At 44.2% G+C, this 17,386-nt stretch overlaps 1 protein-coding gene and 1 non-coding gene across 7 annotated transcripts in view; both read left to right on the top strand.

The window, feature by feature from the left end:
- LOC124544921 (myelin regulatory factor) overlaps positions 1-17,386 on the top strand; it is a 343,973-nt gene that overhangs the window by 21,397 nt on the left and 305,190 nt on the right. The window lies entirely within an intron of this gene.
- Trnas-cga lies at positions 9,380-9,454 on the top strand. The gene has a single exon. It is a non-coding gene; the product is annotated as a tRNA-Ser (tRNA).

Genomic DNA, 17,386 nt, shown 5'->3' with positions numbered 1-17,386 from the left:
GCAGGAGACACTATTTTTGCCATCTTCACGGGTTCACTGTGCGCTCGGAACTGAGAAGACAGCGTGACGCTACTTACAGATATACTAAAGACACTGCCCAAGACATCCGTGCAATGTTTCATAGGATATTCACTGTGGTTTCCATTTCGCGACCGATCGTCCCTTACTTGCCGAACACCCCTCGCAGTTACATAGGAATGGGGACAGAACACAGCCTTGGCTTACTTTTCACATTGTCTGAATATCTTCTCACGTTTCTCTCTCGCACTTGTTAAAAAAGGACTGTTGCCACTATAAGTTCGTTATTCTAATATCCTGACGGTTGATTTCCGTTTCGTCGAATAGGATCACCAATATATCATGCCTTTTCGTAGTCAGTGAACCCAGCACTATATTTTGAATCGTATGTAGGCATTTGTGTATGAATATATTTGCTGCAAATAAGAGGAACGTTCGACCGAAAGCAAGTGCTCAGCTAATCTCCGTATATTACTCTGAACGACGGTAAGTGTGCTAGTTAACAGTGATTTATTCCATGTATTAAATTCTGAGCCAGAGTAATGAAATTAAATTTACTGTCCAACTCAAAACAGATAGAACTGTGCTCAATAATCGCTCTGTGGCTTTACTTGCGTGCAAAAAGTAGTATCAAGAAAATTAGGAAATGTCGCTCTCTGACATTAAATACAATAAATATTCATGCACCAAGAAATGCACTCAATCAGTCGAAATACACTGACGCGACCAACACATAGAACTCGCGTAATTTATAAAGAGACTAGTCCCAAATACGTGTATACAGCAGATGCAATTTCAAATACTGCGCGAGCTGCAGTCTGAACACAGATAGGTTCACGTGCACATGGTATAATGACGGTTTGCAAATTTGTTCGCTCCATAATAATATTTATCAAACGTCCTTGGGATTTCGCCAGTCGGAATCTCGCTAGTCACTTTCGTTAAGTAACCAATATTGTTTCGACCACGATATGTGGAATCTGGAATCATGAATACGTGGTTAGCTTGATCAATAGCAATACTTGTATAGACCATTATTACAGTACACGATGGCATCGTGAAACACGTTCATGTTTAACGTATCTTTGAAGTGCGATGGTTGGTATATGGACCAAATGGCACTGCTTGTAAAACCAAATATTCTGCACAAGCACAGGTCTTCCTCACGTTACATTATCTGATTATTGTGAATGCAGGCCTGTATCTCATATTGCGCAGCGTGCATTATGTGGAAAACTGCCAGAATGAGGTGCCCAGTTGCTCGACCCGAACAATACTTGGAGCCGCGCGGGATTAGCCGAGCGGTCTGAGGCGCTGCAGTCATGGACTGTGCGGCTGTTCCCGGCGGAGGTTTGAATCCTCCCTCGGGCATGGGTGTGTGTGTTTGTCCTTAGGATAAAAATGGTTCAAATGGCTGTGAGCACTATGGGACTTAACATCTGAGGTCATCACTCCCCTAGAACTTAGAACTATTTAAACCTAACAAACCTAAGGACATCACACACATCCATGCCCGAGGCAGGATTCGAACCTGCGACCGTAGCGGTCGCGCGGTTCCAGACTGTAGCGCCTAGAACCGCTCGGCCACACCGGCCGGCGTCCTTAGGATAATTTAGGTTAAGTAATGTGTAAGCTTATGGACTGATGACCTTAGCAGTTAAGTCCCACAAGATTTCACACAGATTTGAACATTTTTGAATAGTACTTGGGTTGAGGTGCGTGCTCCCCACTAGTGAATGCTTCGCCTCATCCCACTCTCTTCCTCGACCGAAAGCCAAGCTGAAACTCCCAGGAGGACCCGACAGGATCCCGAGTCACTGCCGTGGGCCTCTCTCCTAAGAGTGGCTCATCATGGACCCAGCTAAAAGCTACTGAAAATTTCACACACAAAAAACAGCCACTAGCAAAGAGAATGAACTAATTTAAAAGCAGATCGCTTAAATCTGGCGATCACTGATGTTACTCATTACAAGCGTTAAATATTTTATCAATTAACGGCAATAGAGTTCAGACAGTAATGCATTACGGTCAATTATGAATGACACATTAGACGTACCAGTCCGGCAATGGACTGACACGTATCAACGCCAGAACACCAGAAAAACTATAAAACAAATGTCTGAAGTGGGGTGTAAGTCTCTCATCGAGGAGGAGAACAACAGAAATTCACAACGAGATGTACTTAAAGAACAACATAAGAAGATAATGCAAATTGGTTCTTCTGCAAATGAGACAGAAATAGTCAAACAAGTAAGAAATACTGATCGTAATAGTGACATAAAGACCAAGCAGCCAGAGCCCCAATTCCCGAAATTAACGAAAACCAGTAAACAACCCAAGTGCCAGAAACAAATGATAAATATGTTACCTTACTAGTTCCTTCCTGCGCTGCTTGAGTCGGTTCTTTAGCCGTGGTCACCGTTTCAGCTTAGCAACCTCTGTGAGACGTTAGTGCTGATGTTTGCCTGCTGTCTGCATGCGCTCTAACTCGTCCGTGCGTGCACACGTGTCCGACTTGTGAGTTTGCTAATTTTCACTCTCCACAGCCCCTCGTATTTCGCGGCGACTGTCATTGCCACTGGACCAAACCGTGGCCTTTGCAGCAAGTTGGCTGCCTACCGAAAGCATTCTGCATCACCGATATCTCTTACAATCATTCGATGTGAAAGTGAACGATGGTTTATATGTACTGTGTCCTCGTCCGATAGGGTCTTGCAACTGAAAAAGTGAAAAGGGATGGATCTTCGAACACCGGGTTTACAACGATCCTCTTCGGGTAATTATTTCATCAGTTCTCCAAGAAACGCCGCATAGTTCTCCGAGTAACTGTCTCCATAAGTTCTATTTTCGCGCCAGATAATTGCGCATCTGTTCAAATAACTTACGGTTACGGGAATGCAGGCGGGTGATGTTGACAACCGGCGATATTTCGACAGAAGCCAAAACTGTTATTTTCAAGGCAAAACTGCAGCAAGTAAGCACTGCGCAAGCGAATTTAAAACCTCGGTTTGCGGAGAAGCTCCGGAAAGATAAAAAACACACATACACACACACACACACACACACACACACACAAACCAAAAATGACCGACGTCAGAAGTAATCGACGATGAAATTAATAACCAACGGGTGAGGTAGCATTAACTCTGTCCCTCCTCTTTTTAGACAACGGGGAGAGCTGGATTCCATACAAAACCACCATCTGTATTTATAAGGTTACTTGCTAATTTAATTTCAGCTGCTTCCTTAATAACACTATCCCAATAGCTGGAAGTACGTGCCAGAATCTCCTGTTGTTGTATTGCATAGGATGACCGGTGCCAAGAAGTGTCGTTCGCAATGGCGTATTTGCCCGGCTGTTGTAAGCATTTGTGACGCCGCCGGTTGTCCTATAGGACGGAGATTCTCGCATGCGCTTCCAGCTATAGGGATAGCGTTATTAAGGAAGCAGTTGAAATTAAGTCAGCAAGTAACCATATATGTAGGGTTTTCGTTTAATTTCTGCACGTGATCCTGCTCTCTCATTTGTCTAAAAAAAAGAAAAACAGACGGACAGAGTTAATGCTCCCTCACCTGTTGGTTATTAATTTCACTATCGATAACTTCTGACTTCGATCATCTTTGGTTTGTCATGGTGCTAGTGTTTACAGTGTGTGTGAGTGTGTGTGTATCTTCCCGGAGTTTCCCTGCGCTTACTTGCTGCAATTCTGCCTTGAAAATGACAGGGTGTGCTGCTGTCAAAATACCTGCGGTTGTCGACGACGTCAGCCATTTGCATTCCTGTAAGTTATTTGAACACCGTACACGCCGGGAGAAACTCGAGTGTCACATTAACGCATCTGCTCTTCCAAGGGTAGTTGTAATAACTTGGGCGCATAAAAAGCGATGAAAACGTACTCACGAAGCAGAGAGAGTATCCGAGATTCCATTTATTTAGGAAACGTGTAAACTGTGGCAGAAACTCAGAGTAAGGATTACCCCATATGAAGATTTACCCTGCATGACGGCTGAAAGTTGCGATTAGATGCTGGTTTCCGAAAGAACGGACACCACCCATTCATATAATTGACTCACCTTGACGGGCAATGATTCCACAATTTTCAGTGCGGATGCTCATCAAGATTCGAACTACTTCATATCAGCGCACACTCCGCTGAAGAGTAAAAATCTCATTCTGGAATCAGGCGAATTTGTTGGCGTAGACATCAACGTGAGTTCACTATGATGCTCCCCGAACCACTGTAGCACGGTTCTGGCTAGACGTGGACGATTACACTGCTGAAAGACGACGTTGCCCTCGTGGAAGACATCAAGCATGAAGGGATGCAGGTGGTCCGCAGTTATCAGCGTGTTTTGGATTACCACCACAGGTCTCATGAAAGAGCAGGAGGGTGTCGCCCACTGAAAAACTCTGCTCCCATCGGCCTGCGCTCGTGGCGCGTTCCACTTTTCGAGACGACGTTCGCCTGGATGATGGCGTTTGTGGAGACGCCCATCGAGCTGGTGTAGCAAACAGCGGCTCGTAGTGAAATTTCTTGCTTATGGAATATCGTCTCAGTTATGGGTTTACGATTTCCTGTCAGAGAGGTCACAGTTCGTACTAATCGACGGAAAGTTATCGAGTAAAACAGGAGTGATTTCTGGCGTTCCCCAAGGTAGTGTTATAGGGCCTTTGCTGTTCCTTATCTATATAAACTATTTGGGAGACAATCTGAGCAGCCGTCTTCGGCTGTTTGCAAATGACGCTGTCGTTTATCGACTAATAAAGTCATCAGAAGATCAAAACATACTGCAAAACGATTTAGAAAAAAATATCTGAATGGTGCGAAAAGTGGCAGTTGACCGTAAATAACGCAAAGTGTGAGGTCATCCAGATGAGTGCTAAAAGGAACTCGTTAAACTTCGGTTACACGATAAAGCTGTCTAATCTAAACGCCGTAAATTCAACTAAATGCCTAGATATTCCAGTTACGTACAACTTAAATTGGAAAGAACACAGAAAATGTTGTGGGGAAGGTTAACCAAAGGCTGCGTTTTATTGGCAGGACACTTTGAAAATGTAACAAACCACTAAGGAGATTGCCTACACTACGCTTGTCCGTCCTCTTTTAGAATACTGCTGCGCGGTGTGGGATCTTTACCAGATAGGACCGGCGGAGTACATCGAAAGAGTTCAAAGAAAGGCAGTACGTTTTGTATTCGCGCGAAATATGGGAGAGAGTGTCACAGAAATGATACAGCATTTGGGCTGGAAATCATTAAAAAAAAAGGCGTTTTTCGTTGTGACGGAATCTTCTCACGAAATTCCAATCACCAACGTTCTCCTCCGAATGCGAAAATATTTAGTTGACACCAACCTACATAGGGAGGAACGATCACCACGATAAAATATGGGAAATCAGAGCTCGTACGGAAAGATATAGGTGTTAATCCTTTCCGTGCGCTACACGACATTCGACTAATAGAGAATTGCGAAGGTGGTTCGATGAACCCTCTGCCAGGCAGTTAAATGTGATTTGTGGAGTATCCATGTAGAGGTACATATCAGATATGCCAGAAATCACATCAAGAGATGCTACGGTCGCAGGTTCGACATCTGATGAGCCGAAGTGTTTCCATTGATCCACAGCCTAAACTTGATGATCCTGTGACCATTGCAACCGTAATTGACGATGTCAACATGTGAACATGTCGACATGTGATACTTTACATACCAGAGCCGATGGTATGTACTTGTACCAACTTACACGGAAATTGTCTTCTGAGCGCTGCTGCCGGCCGGTGTGGCCGTCCGGTTAAAGGCGCTTCAGTCTGGAACCGCGTGACCGCTACGGCCGCAGGTTCGAATCCTGCCTCGGGCATGGATGTGTGTGATGTCATTAGGTTAGTTAGGTTTAATTAGTTCTAAGTTCTAGGCGACTGATGACCTCAGAAGTTGAGTCGCATAGTGCTCAGAGCCATTTGAACCATTTTTCTGAGCGCTGCACCTTTTATTGTCAGGCAGTGCAGACGAAATGAAACAGTAATTGTGGGAAAAACTGTAATTCTGTCGGCGATCTGAAACTGGTGTTGAGGCACGTTTCACGAGCTAGTAACCTTTCATAGTTTATTCTGAAAGAACAAAAGCCGTATCGAGTCTTCCATTGCAGTTCCATGGGGAAAGTTAGGCCACGTTATGTGCTTACAGACATTGTCCTTGCCAAACTTCGTAATCTGAAGTGCTTTTATCTTCAGCCTGGCTCCAAAAAGTAACGAGTTCAGTTACACGCCCACAAGTCTGTGACGTTAGCAAGTCGCTATTCTACTGTCTGCGTTGCTGTTTTATCGCCATAAACAACGTCGAAAGCCACACGAGTCCAGAGTTTTGGAACATTTGGCAGTCGGACAAAAGGACTGAAACTTTGTCAAAATTGGAAATTTTTGGTAAGGTCTTATGGGACCAAACTGCTGAGGTCATTCGTCCCTAAGCCGGCACACTACTTAATCTAATTTAAACTAACTTAATGCTAAGGAGAACACACACCCATGCCCGAGTGAGGACTCGAACCTCCAACGGGGGGAGCCGCACAGACCGTGAAAAGACGTTTCAGACCTCTGACTTTGTCAGAGGAAGTAATTGAAATTTAGTCACTAACAAAAGCATTGGACTATCGTTAATCTACGAGGGTCAGTCAGAAAGTAATGCCTCCCTGCTTCCTCACCAACTGACGCACAGTATTTTTGGAGGTCTCCGCATCTGCAAAATAATCCCCCCCCCTCCCCCCCCCCCCCCAATAAACTACTGGACTGGACAGATAGAAGTCTGATAGTGTAATTTATTGGATTCATTTGCTTTCCTTGCCTCTTTATTATGATGGTCAACATTTTCGGTCCCCAGTACGCAAAAATGTTGGAGTATCCTAGGTATTCAATAATGACAAGCACATTCTTTTTACCGAAGGATAACTGGCCATACAGGTCATCTTTTGTTACTCGGCGGTCCTTACAGATTATTTGCTCGACACGCTGGATGTTGTGTGAAGTCGCTGGTCGGCCGCTTCGAGACGGATTAGCCACTTGTGTTCGTCCTTCAACTTCTTTACAGCGACAAACGCATCGTCTAGCGTTGCTAATGCCCACCGCAACTTCTCCATACGCCTTCTTCAGCCTGTCGTCGACGCAATTGGGTGTTTCACAGTCTGCAGCAAGGAAATCCGTAACAGGGCGGTTTGGGAAGTCTTTTTACACGAGCAGCGTTCTTGTCTCGTTCTATTACTCGTCGTGAGTGCAAGTGCATGTAAGTCTACTGCAGATTTGCTAACGTACTGAGCCCTATCTCCCACGCATGGTCGTTTCGTTTGCACGTCAGCGCCAATATTGTTTGTGTTCTAACAGCTGTCTGCTGTGCATTTTGGGTCCTGAATGGTGAAAGCTAGGATAGGAGGGACCACAATTTTTAGAAAAAAAATGTAGTAACATGATAAAATGTAGGAAACAGTTTTGAAAACACATTTTATTCCTGACCAGCAGAAAGTTCGTAGTGGAGGTTCCTGTCAAAGACCGTACGGTAAATTCTCTATAGTCATGAGAAGTGAAAGAACTGGAAAAGTGTCGTCCTAACATTTGGAAACTTATACTATTTTTGGCTCGAAAAAACATGTCAAACAATATTTTGAGGACAGCAAGTAGAGCCTTTTTCCTTTATTCTTCGTATTTTGTTTTCTTGCCAAGTGACAAAATAACATTTAAAATTATGTTTTTAGTCAAATAATTGTGATTTTTTTTCACTGTTGAAATGATTTCTAGTATAACACTTCTATTTACGTTCTTATACGATAGTGTAGGCTTTTTCTCTGTACAGGTATTGTAAAACGTAAATACCTTTGTGCTTTCAGATATTTCGTCTCTCTTGTAGAACGCTAGCAGAAAAACTACCAGAACCTCGTGCAACCTTTTCCGTGCGTTAAGGAAACAAAGCAAACGACACAATAAAGATCAATAAGACACGAAAGCACAAAATCCATTTCTATAAGGGGGGTGAGCTGACGTAAATAGGTTAACTTCCGATGTTAGCAAAAGCCCCAACAGTCCCTTGTTTATGCGCATGTGCAGTCTGCAGCATAGTCAAGATTTTAGAGCTCTTACTCAGTGTGTCAGTTGATCGTTGACGTCACTGTTCCACTCGCAACGCCGTTTGGTGCTGGTTTACACACAAGCACATGAAGTAACCTCGCTGAATCTTATTAAAAAGAGTCGTCATTTTAGTCTTTGTATTACCTTTTCTTGTTTCCTATGGTTTTCACTTTCGTTTATTCTTTTTCATTTGGAATGTCTGACTGAACGGTTTTAATTATTTTTATTTATCTATCGTAATATCTGAAGGTTTAAAAGTGCCGATCTATCGGCTAAAAAACCAAAGGCATATAATATATATCTTTTGGCTGTGCAAAAGTATCAGATATATATATATATATATATATATATATATATATATATATATATATATATATATATATATATGTAAACTTTTTTTATAGGATGTACATCTTTTTGAATGGTAGTCATCAAACAAACATTTAAGATACAAGTTCTTCTAGCATCAGAGACAAAATAACGCAATAAGGAAAATTTAAACGAAAGAGGGTTTTATAAATAAAATAATATTCAAACAAAACGATAAACAGAAGAAACAATTGCAATAACGTGGACGAAAATATAGAATGATGAAAAGGAAGAAATGAAAGAGAAATAAATATGCAAAAATAATAAAAGTCGCACAGTCAGTTTCCAAATGAATAAAGAATAAAAGGAAAACAAAAAGAGAACAAGTAAACAAGTTAATACCATAGTGAAAATGACGCAGGAAAGGATTAGAAATAAAGAAATTAGTTTTAATCGAAGTAATTGAAATTAAAATAACGATCAAGGCCACTGCAATAAAGATATTTTTTAAAAAAACTGGCCAAGTGCGAGTAGATCTCGCGCACTGAGGGTTCCGTAAAACCTTAATTGTGTATATAGATGTTTCATCCTTGCCAGGAATCGAGAATGACGACAATTTTTGCCTGCTGCGTGTATCAACACTGGCACGATATCGGTTCCATGAATTCCAAGTCCTTGTAGAATCTCCACAGTAGTTCCTGAGGCTATCCAAGACATACAAAAAGAAGCAAGCAAGGGACTTCAGTTTACACATGTAGCGAGAGAAGCTTTACCAAAATATTTTTTTACTTAGTTAATAAAACATTATAGTTTACATTTCATGTCTGCATGCATTAATATTTTTCTGTTGTGCTTTAGGCAGATGATGAATACAATGTAAGGTGTAATGGCAAAAAGAGGTACTGGCAGAAGTAAAGCTGTGAGTACCGGGCGTGAGTCGTGCTTCGATAGCTCAGTTGGTAGAGCACTTGCCCGCGAAAGGCAAAGGTCCCGAGTTCGAGTCTCGGTCGGGCACACAGTTTTAATCTGCCAGGAAGTTTCATGCCTTTGTACCTCTTTGCACTCAGTTGATTTAGAGTTCCATCTCCGGGCAGGCCGAGCGCTGTTGGTAAACGGGATGTACTCAGCCCCTATGAGACCAATTTAAGAGCTGTTTGACTGGAAGTAAGCGGCTCCTGTCACGAAAACTGACAACGGCTGGAAGAGCGACATGCTGGCCATAAGCCCCTCCATATACACATCCAGCGACGCCTATCGGCTGAGAATGGTATGGCGGTCGGTCGGTACCGTTGGGCCTTTCGAGGACTGCTCGGACGGAGAGGTAATATCATGCAGTTCATGTCTTCTTTTTCTTCTTCTTCTTCTTCTTCTAGATAAGTACGAAAAGACCTGTCGATCATTCCCAGGCGATGCAAATGTTGTTTTTTAAAACGATCTTGATGGATTTTCATTCGCGCAATGGTTGTATAAGACCATCTTGACACCGTTTGCTGCGTATGGCAATGCGTTGACGCTACCATAGGGTGTACCGCTCTATAATATTTTCCCTCTGTCGTTTTATTCGACTGTTCCATTCCTCATCCTACCTCATTCGCATGGGGCAGATCCAAATCCGCCACCGCACCAAGGAAACTGCATAATTTCCCGTCCACTTCATGACAGACCTAAAGTTACGTAGGAACCGCTAAAGCCACTTCATGTCACGTCGCGCTCGGCGGTGTTAAATCTGGGGATCGGGTCAATCACACAGGATAATGTCAATAAATGAACTAGAATTCTGTGATGAATAAAAAATATGTACCCCAAACTCCAAGTGTAGACATGTGCTCCTCTTGCTCCCCTTGCTATTTATCGCTTGTAGGTCGGCCGGGGTGGCCGAGCGGTTCTAGGCGCTATAGTCTGGAACCGTGCGACCGCTACGGTCGCAGGTTCGAATCCTGCCTCGGGCATGGATGTGTGTGATGTCTTTAGGTTAGTTGCGTTTAAGTAGTTCTAAGTTCTAGGGGAGTGATGACCTCAGAAGTTAAGTCCCATAGTGCTCAGAGCCATTTGAACCATTTGTCGCTTGTAGATTGCCCGTGTGCGCATTCATACTACGTGCCATCAATAATGAAGCTCCATTTCTTCAGTTTGTCCTCGGAATTTCCCACTCAGGATCGTAATCTGTTTAACGACTTCCATACCTACCAGCTTCTTACTCGGCAGGCACCATAAGCGTTGCAAATACTTGTAGAAAGCTCTCTCTGGACCTCAGCCGTTAAATAGGAGTATGTCCTTGAAAAGGGTGGACTCTGTTCTCCTCCACGTTAAATCTCTCTCCACCACCAACCATTTGTCAATATTTCTCAAACACCAGTGCGACCCTTTACCTGGGGGCTGAACTCTGCCTAACGCTAATCAGGGAAGCCGACAACCATGTTGCGAGGGATCCTAAGATTTGTTTATCTACGATCCCATAATGTTCTGACCAGTCAGTGTAAGATACAGTGAATGTCGCTTGCACAGAAAATACTAGCGAAAGTAAGGAGTCATTGCTGCATCGAATTAAGCGATACCTTTACAGTGTGTTGACAAAGTCATCGGATAGCGATATGCACACATACAGACGGCGATGGTATCGCGTGCACGAGGTATAAAACGGCAGCGTGTGGGCGGAGCCTTCATTTGTACACAGGTGGCTCTTGTGAAAAGGTTTCCATTTTGATTATGGCCTTACGACGGGAGTTAGCAGGCTTTGAACGCAGAATGGTAATTCGAGCTAGCCACATGGGACATTCCATTTCTACATCTACATATATACTCGGCTAGCCACCAAGTGGTGTGTGGCGGAGGGCACAATTAGCGCCAAAGTCATATTCCCCCGTCCCCTCTGTTCCACCCGCGGATCGCGCGAGGGAAAAACGACTGTCTGAACGCCTCAGTACGAGCTCTTATTTCCCTTATCTTTGAATGATGATCATTTCGCGATTTGAAAGTTGGTGGTAATAATATGTGCTCTACATCATCGGTGAAGATTGGATTTGGGAATTTAATGAGCAGCCCCTTCTGTTTAGCGCGTCGTCTATCTGCAAACATGTCCCACTTCAAACTTTCTATGAGATTTGTAACGCTCTCGCGATGACTGAATGAATGTACCAGTCACGAATCTTGCCGCTCTTCTTTGGACCTTCTCAATCTCTTGAATCAGACCCAACTGGTAAGGGCCCCATACAGACGAACAATACTCGAAGACTGGACGAACTAATGTATTGTAAGCTATTTCCTTTGTTGAAGGACTGCATCGCTTCAGGATTCTGCCAATAAACCGCAATTTAGAGTTCGCCTTACCCGTTACTTGTGTAATCTGACCATTCCATTTGAGATCATTTGGAATAGTCACACCCAGATACTTGACTGATGTTACCGCTTCCAAAGACTGATCGTTTATTTTGTACTCATACATCAATGGGAATTTTCGCTTTGTTATACGCAGTAGGTTACTCTTACTAATATTGAGAGATAACTGCCAGTCATTACACCACGCATTTATTTCCTGCAAATCCTCATCGATTTGTTCACATCTTTCGTGTGATACTGCCTTCCTGTAGACTACAGCATCATCGGCAAACAGTCTAAGGCCGCTGTCAATACCATCAACCAGATCGTTTATGAAAATAGTAAAAAGCAGAGGACCTATTACGCTGCCTTGGGGCACACCTGAAGATACTCTTGTTTCTGTTGACGTTACCCCGTTCAGGACGACATACTGCTCCCTGTCTGTTAGAGAACTTTCTATCCAACCGCATATGTCATTGGATAGACCGTAAGCGCGCACTTTTTGTAGCAAGCGACAGTGCGGAACTGAGTCGAACGCCTTTCGAAAAGTCGAGAAATATGGCATCAACCTAGGAGCCGGTATCTAGAGCCTGTTGTATATCATGCACAAACAGGGCCAACTGTGTCTCGCATGACCGCTGTTTCCTAAAATCGTGCTGGTTTCTGCAGATGAGCTTCTCATAATCTAGAAAGGTCATTGTCTGAACACAAAATATGTTCCATGATTCTACAACAAATCGATGTCAGTTCCCATTTCGGGAACCTTTAGGGAATCCAGTATTCCAGGATCCACAGTATGAAGAGTGTGCCGGCACAAGTCATTACTCTCACCACGGACAACGAAGCGGCCGACGGCCTTAACCTAACGATCGTGAACAGCGGTGTTTGCTTAGCGTTATTAGTGCTAACAGACGAGCAACACTGCGCGAAATAGCCATGAAAATTAACGTGGGACGTAGGACGAACGTATTCTTTATGACAGTGCGATGAAAAGTGCCGTTAATGGGCTGTGGCAGCAGACGACCGACGAAAGTGCCTTTGCTAACAGCGCAATATCGTCTGCAGCGCCTCTACTGGGCTCGTGGCCATTGGACCCTACTCGTCTGGGAAACCATGAGTCCCGCTTTCAGTTGGTTAGAGCCGATGCTAGGGTTAGAGTGTGGCAGATACCCCACGAAGCCTTGAACCCAAGTTAACACAGTATTGTGCAAGCTAGTGGTGGCTTGGCAATGTGTGGGCTGTGTTTACATAGAGCGGAATGGGTCCTCCGGTCCAACGGAACCGATCATTGACTGAAAATGGTTGTGCTTGGCTACTTCGAAACCGTTTGCAGCCATTCAAGGACTTCATGTACCCAAACAACGATGGAACTTTTATGGACGACAATGGTCCATGTCACCGGGTAGCAATTGTCCGTGATTTGTTTGAAGAACATTCTAGACCAGGGGATCCCAACAAAACTTTCTCGAGGACCCCCCTCATCGAGCATGATTGGTACCCTATCATATCACAGCATCAAGTACCTGTTGTTGTTATGGTCTTCAGTCCTGAGACTGGTTTGATGCAGCTCTCCGTGCTACTCTATCCTGTGCAAGCTTCTTCATCTCCCAGTACCTACTGCAACCTACATCCTTCTGAATCTGCTTAGTGTATTCATCGCTTGGTCTCCCTCTACGATTTTTATCCTCCACGCTGCCCTCCAATGCTAAATTTGTGATCCCCTCATGCCTCAGAACATGTCCTACCAAACGATCCCTCCTTCTAGACAAGTTGTGCCACAAACTTCTCTTCTCCCCAATCCTATTCAATACTTCCTCATTAGTTATATGATCTACCCATCTAATCTCAAGTACCTAAAAAAGCCAAATTAAGAGTCTTTTTATACGTTTTCTATTTTTGGTACTTAGAAAAAACATTGACATATTCATTACTGAAAAAATATGAGCTTAAAACTTTTTCAATTTAGCCATCATTGTTATTGTTAAATTTTTGATTATTGCTCAAAATCTTTGTCTTCAAATGTGGGTGTTTAGTACAACAAACTCCTTAGCGCTCGCTTAAGCTCTGCTCATGCAGGAAGCGCCCAAAACAAAAAATCTGTTATCATACGAAATGTATTTAATATATATATTTTTTTTATTCTAATAGCATCATCGGGACCCCTCTGGCATAGCTCGCGGACCCCTGGGGGTCTGCGGACCACCTGTTGGGAACCACTGTTCTAGACAATTCGAGAGAATGATTTGGACACCCAGATCGCCCGAGCTGAATCCCACCGAACACCAGTAGGACACAGTCGAGAGGTCAGTTCGCGCACAAAATCCTCCACCGAGAACAGTTGCGGACGGATGGGAGGAAGCGTGGCTCGGTATTTCTACAGGGGACATCCAACGACTTGTTGGGTCCGTGCTACGTTGAGTTGCTGCACTACGCCGGGCAAAAAAAGGTTCGACACGATATTAGGAGGTATCCCATGACCTTTGTTACTTCAGTAACATTACTGTCCTATTCCTATTTCATGCAATGAAGGCTTTCACGACCGGATGGTACACACGGTAAAAAAGCCTTAGACGAATTTTTTGATTATCTTAATAGCATAAACCCTAAAATTCTGTTTACCATTGAAGTGGAAAAAGACCAGGCTATTTCGTTTCTCGATGTGTTAGTCATGAGACAGACCGATGGCAGTCTAAAACATAAAGTGTTTCGTAAGAGCACACATACTGATAGACACTTAACATAAGAACTCCAATCGTCACCCACAACAGAAAAGAGGTGTAATCAAAAGTTTAGTGGACAGGGCAAAACGGATTTGTACGCCGGAACATCTGGGTACGGAACTGAATCATCTGAAACAGGCCTTCGAAAAGAATGGGCACTCAAACAAAGAAATTAATAGAGTTTTAAGACCTAATTACAGCAGGCCAAAGGACAAGGATGGTACACAGCAATGGAAGAACACGGTGTCTTTACCTTTCATTAGTAAGGCTACAGATCGAATCGGCAAAATTTTGCTGAAACATAAAGTGAAACTGGTATTCAAACCTACCAGAAAAATAGGACAAGTACTTCGTTCTGTTAAAGATACAAGGCCACCAACATCATCTAGCGGTGTGTATAAAATTTGTGTACTTGTGCCAAGTTCTATATTGGTACTACGAAAAGAAGTGTGAATAGGAGGGTAAAGGAGCATAAAAGTCTTTGCCGACTGGGAAAAATAGTTAAATCGGCCGTTGCGGAACATGCACTTCAGTCAGGTGACCATGTAGTTAAGTTTTCTGAAACTACAGTTTTAAGTGCTACCACGAACTATTATCCACGACTGTATAGGGAGGCTATTTAAATTTATAAACATTAAGATAATTTTAATAGAAAAGAAGAGGCCTTGTAATTAAGCGAGGTATGGACAGTGGCGTTACAGAATCGATAAGTGGTTTTTATCTATGGCGGACTGTTATCGATAGTTACATTTTTATCTTTGACTAGACCACGACCACTTTCCTCGGTACTTAGGCCGCTCTCAGACTCCCGACTCGTCAGTCGGCAGGACTCAGCAGGACCAGCCATACTTCTGAGGATGTCCAACATAGTATTGGACGAAACGTTAGGAATAGAAGAATTCCATGGACCACGGCAATATAATCCGGAAGAATTATCAACAACACTATTCCTATTTGTTTCTCCATCCTCTGAAAGTCCCTTAGCGCTTGCCATTTTTAATTCTCGCTCTACACTGTACGTTTGCTTTCGCGCAGAAGGTGACTTCTCCGACACTGCACTTGGGAAGGGAATGCTAATTGGCTGCGTGCGAAAGATAAGGTAATATGTGAGGAGCGGCAAGCGGGAAGCGAAAATCATGTTTTCGCCGATAGTGGCGACGACGTAGGAAAAGCGTTCGTCGCCAGACGGCGTTTCCGTTCCGCGACGGAGGAAACAGAGGAGTGTCCTGCCTCTTTCTTGTTCCGGTATGCGGCTGTGACGCAACGCAGTGCAGGCTTTGAGAAACCAACAATGGGCATCCGTCACTAATGGTGTTCCTCTGTTACACAACGACCTTTTTAGAAGCAGCCAAAACACAGCGGTGAAGTGGTTGACGCTAGGCGGTAAGGCGAAAGCAGAGAAGCACATGTATCACCTGCGACGATTCTGGGATACGATTTGGAAGCTATCTGCTACGTTTGTAGATAGTCTTCGTCGCAATAGACATAGGCGTCCGCTAGGGGGCGGGGCAACGGGGTTGACCTAGAGGGGCATTTGTAGCCTCCCCGGAAATCTCAATATCATTGTATTCAGCAGCAATAGCAGAGGAGCGACTCGCTGTTAACATCACTTCCACCACCCTCACATGACTTTACCACTCACTGTCTGATCAAAAGTATCCGGACTCCTACGAGGGTTATTCGGAAAGTACGTTCCGACCGGCCTCAAAATGGAAACCACCGTGAAAATCCGAAGAATCTTTGCACAGATGTGTTCGGCAGCGTCTCTAGAATACCCTTCGACAGCGACGCCCACTCCTTCTCGAAAGCAGAAACTGCCCAAAGATTTCATGTCTGGGCCGCTGGGCGGGTCAGCCGATTTCACGAATGGTGTTATCCACAAACCATTGACTCACACATGCTGGTTTATGACAGGCGCATTGTCATGATGATAAAATCATCGTCTCCGACCTTTTCCTCTATTGTACACAATAGATAATGCTTTAAAATGCTTTCATATCCTCCCACATTTAGCGTTCTCTTGAGAGCAACAAAAGGACCAAACACTAACCACGGAAAACACCCCCCACACGTACCTCCTCCGTACTTCGCTGTTGGAACTACGAATGTTGACAGGTAAGATTCTCCAATCATTCGCTAAACCCAAACCTTCCATCGAATTGCCGCAGGGTGTAGCGTCCAAATCACTCGCTTCCAGTCATCCACTGTTCAGTGATGTCGCTCTCTACACCACCACACACTAGCCCTAGCATTGACTAGAAGCGCATTCTCCCTAGGCACAGTCATTGGACTAATGGTGGCAATTTCCAACTCACAAGTGATTCCTTCTGCTGATTTCATGCCAATTTTGCAGCCATCCTCTGCAGTCCTCGACGGTCCCTCTCCGTCGGAACGTGGTGTCTTCCTGGTCTTACTTAGACCAGGAAGCTTTGGAAGAGGTGAGATGTCCCCGATGGATTTGTTATTGAGTTGACATCGAACGACTAATAGTCCACGTTCGAAGTCACTGAGCTGTCCTGACAGGCCCTGTTCTGCTTCTACTACAGGGTCAAGGAAACTGGTACACCTGCCTAATATCGTGTAGGGCCCCCGTGAGCACGCAGAAGTGGCCGCAACACGACGTGGCATGGACTAGACTAATGTCTGAAGTACTGCTGGAGGGAAGTGACACCATGAATCCAGCACGGCTGTCCCTAATTCCGTAAGAGTACGAGGGAGCTGAGATCTCTTCTGAATACCACGTTGCAAAGCATCGCAAATGCTCAATAATGTTCATGTCTGGAGTTTGGTGGCCAGCGGAAGTATTTAAACACCGAGGAATGTTTCTGGAGCCGCTGTGTAGGATTTATGGTCAAGTGGGGTGTCACATTGTCCTGCGGGGAGCCGGCGAGTGTGGCCGAGCGGTCCTAGGC

Source organism: Schistocerca americana, chromosome 8, assembly GCF_021461395.2.
Source record: "Schistocerca americana isolate TAMUIC-IGC-003095 chromosome 8, iqSchAmer2.1, whole genome shotgun sequence".
NCBI lineage: Eukaryota > Metazoa > Arthropoda > Insecta > Orthoptera > Acrididae > Schistocerca > Schistocerca americana.
Note: the sequence above shows the minus strand (reverse complement) of the source record. Positions and strands in the feature narration are given on the sequence as shown.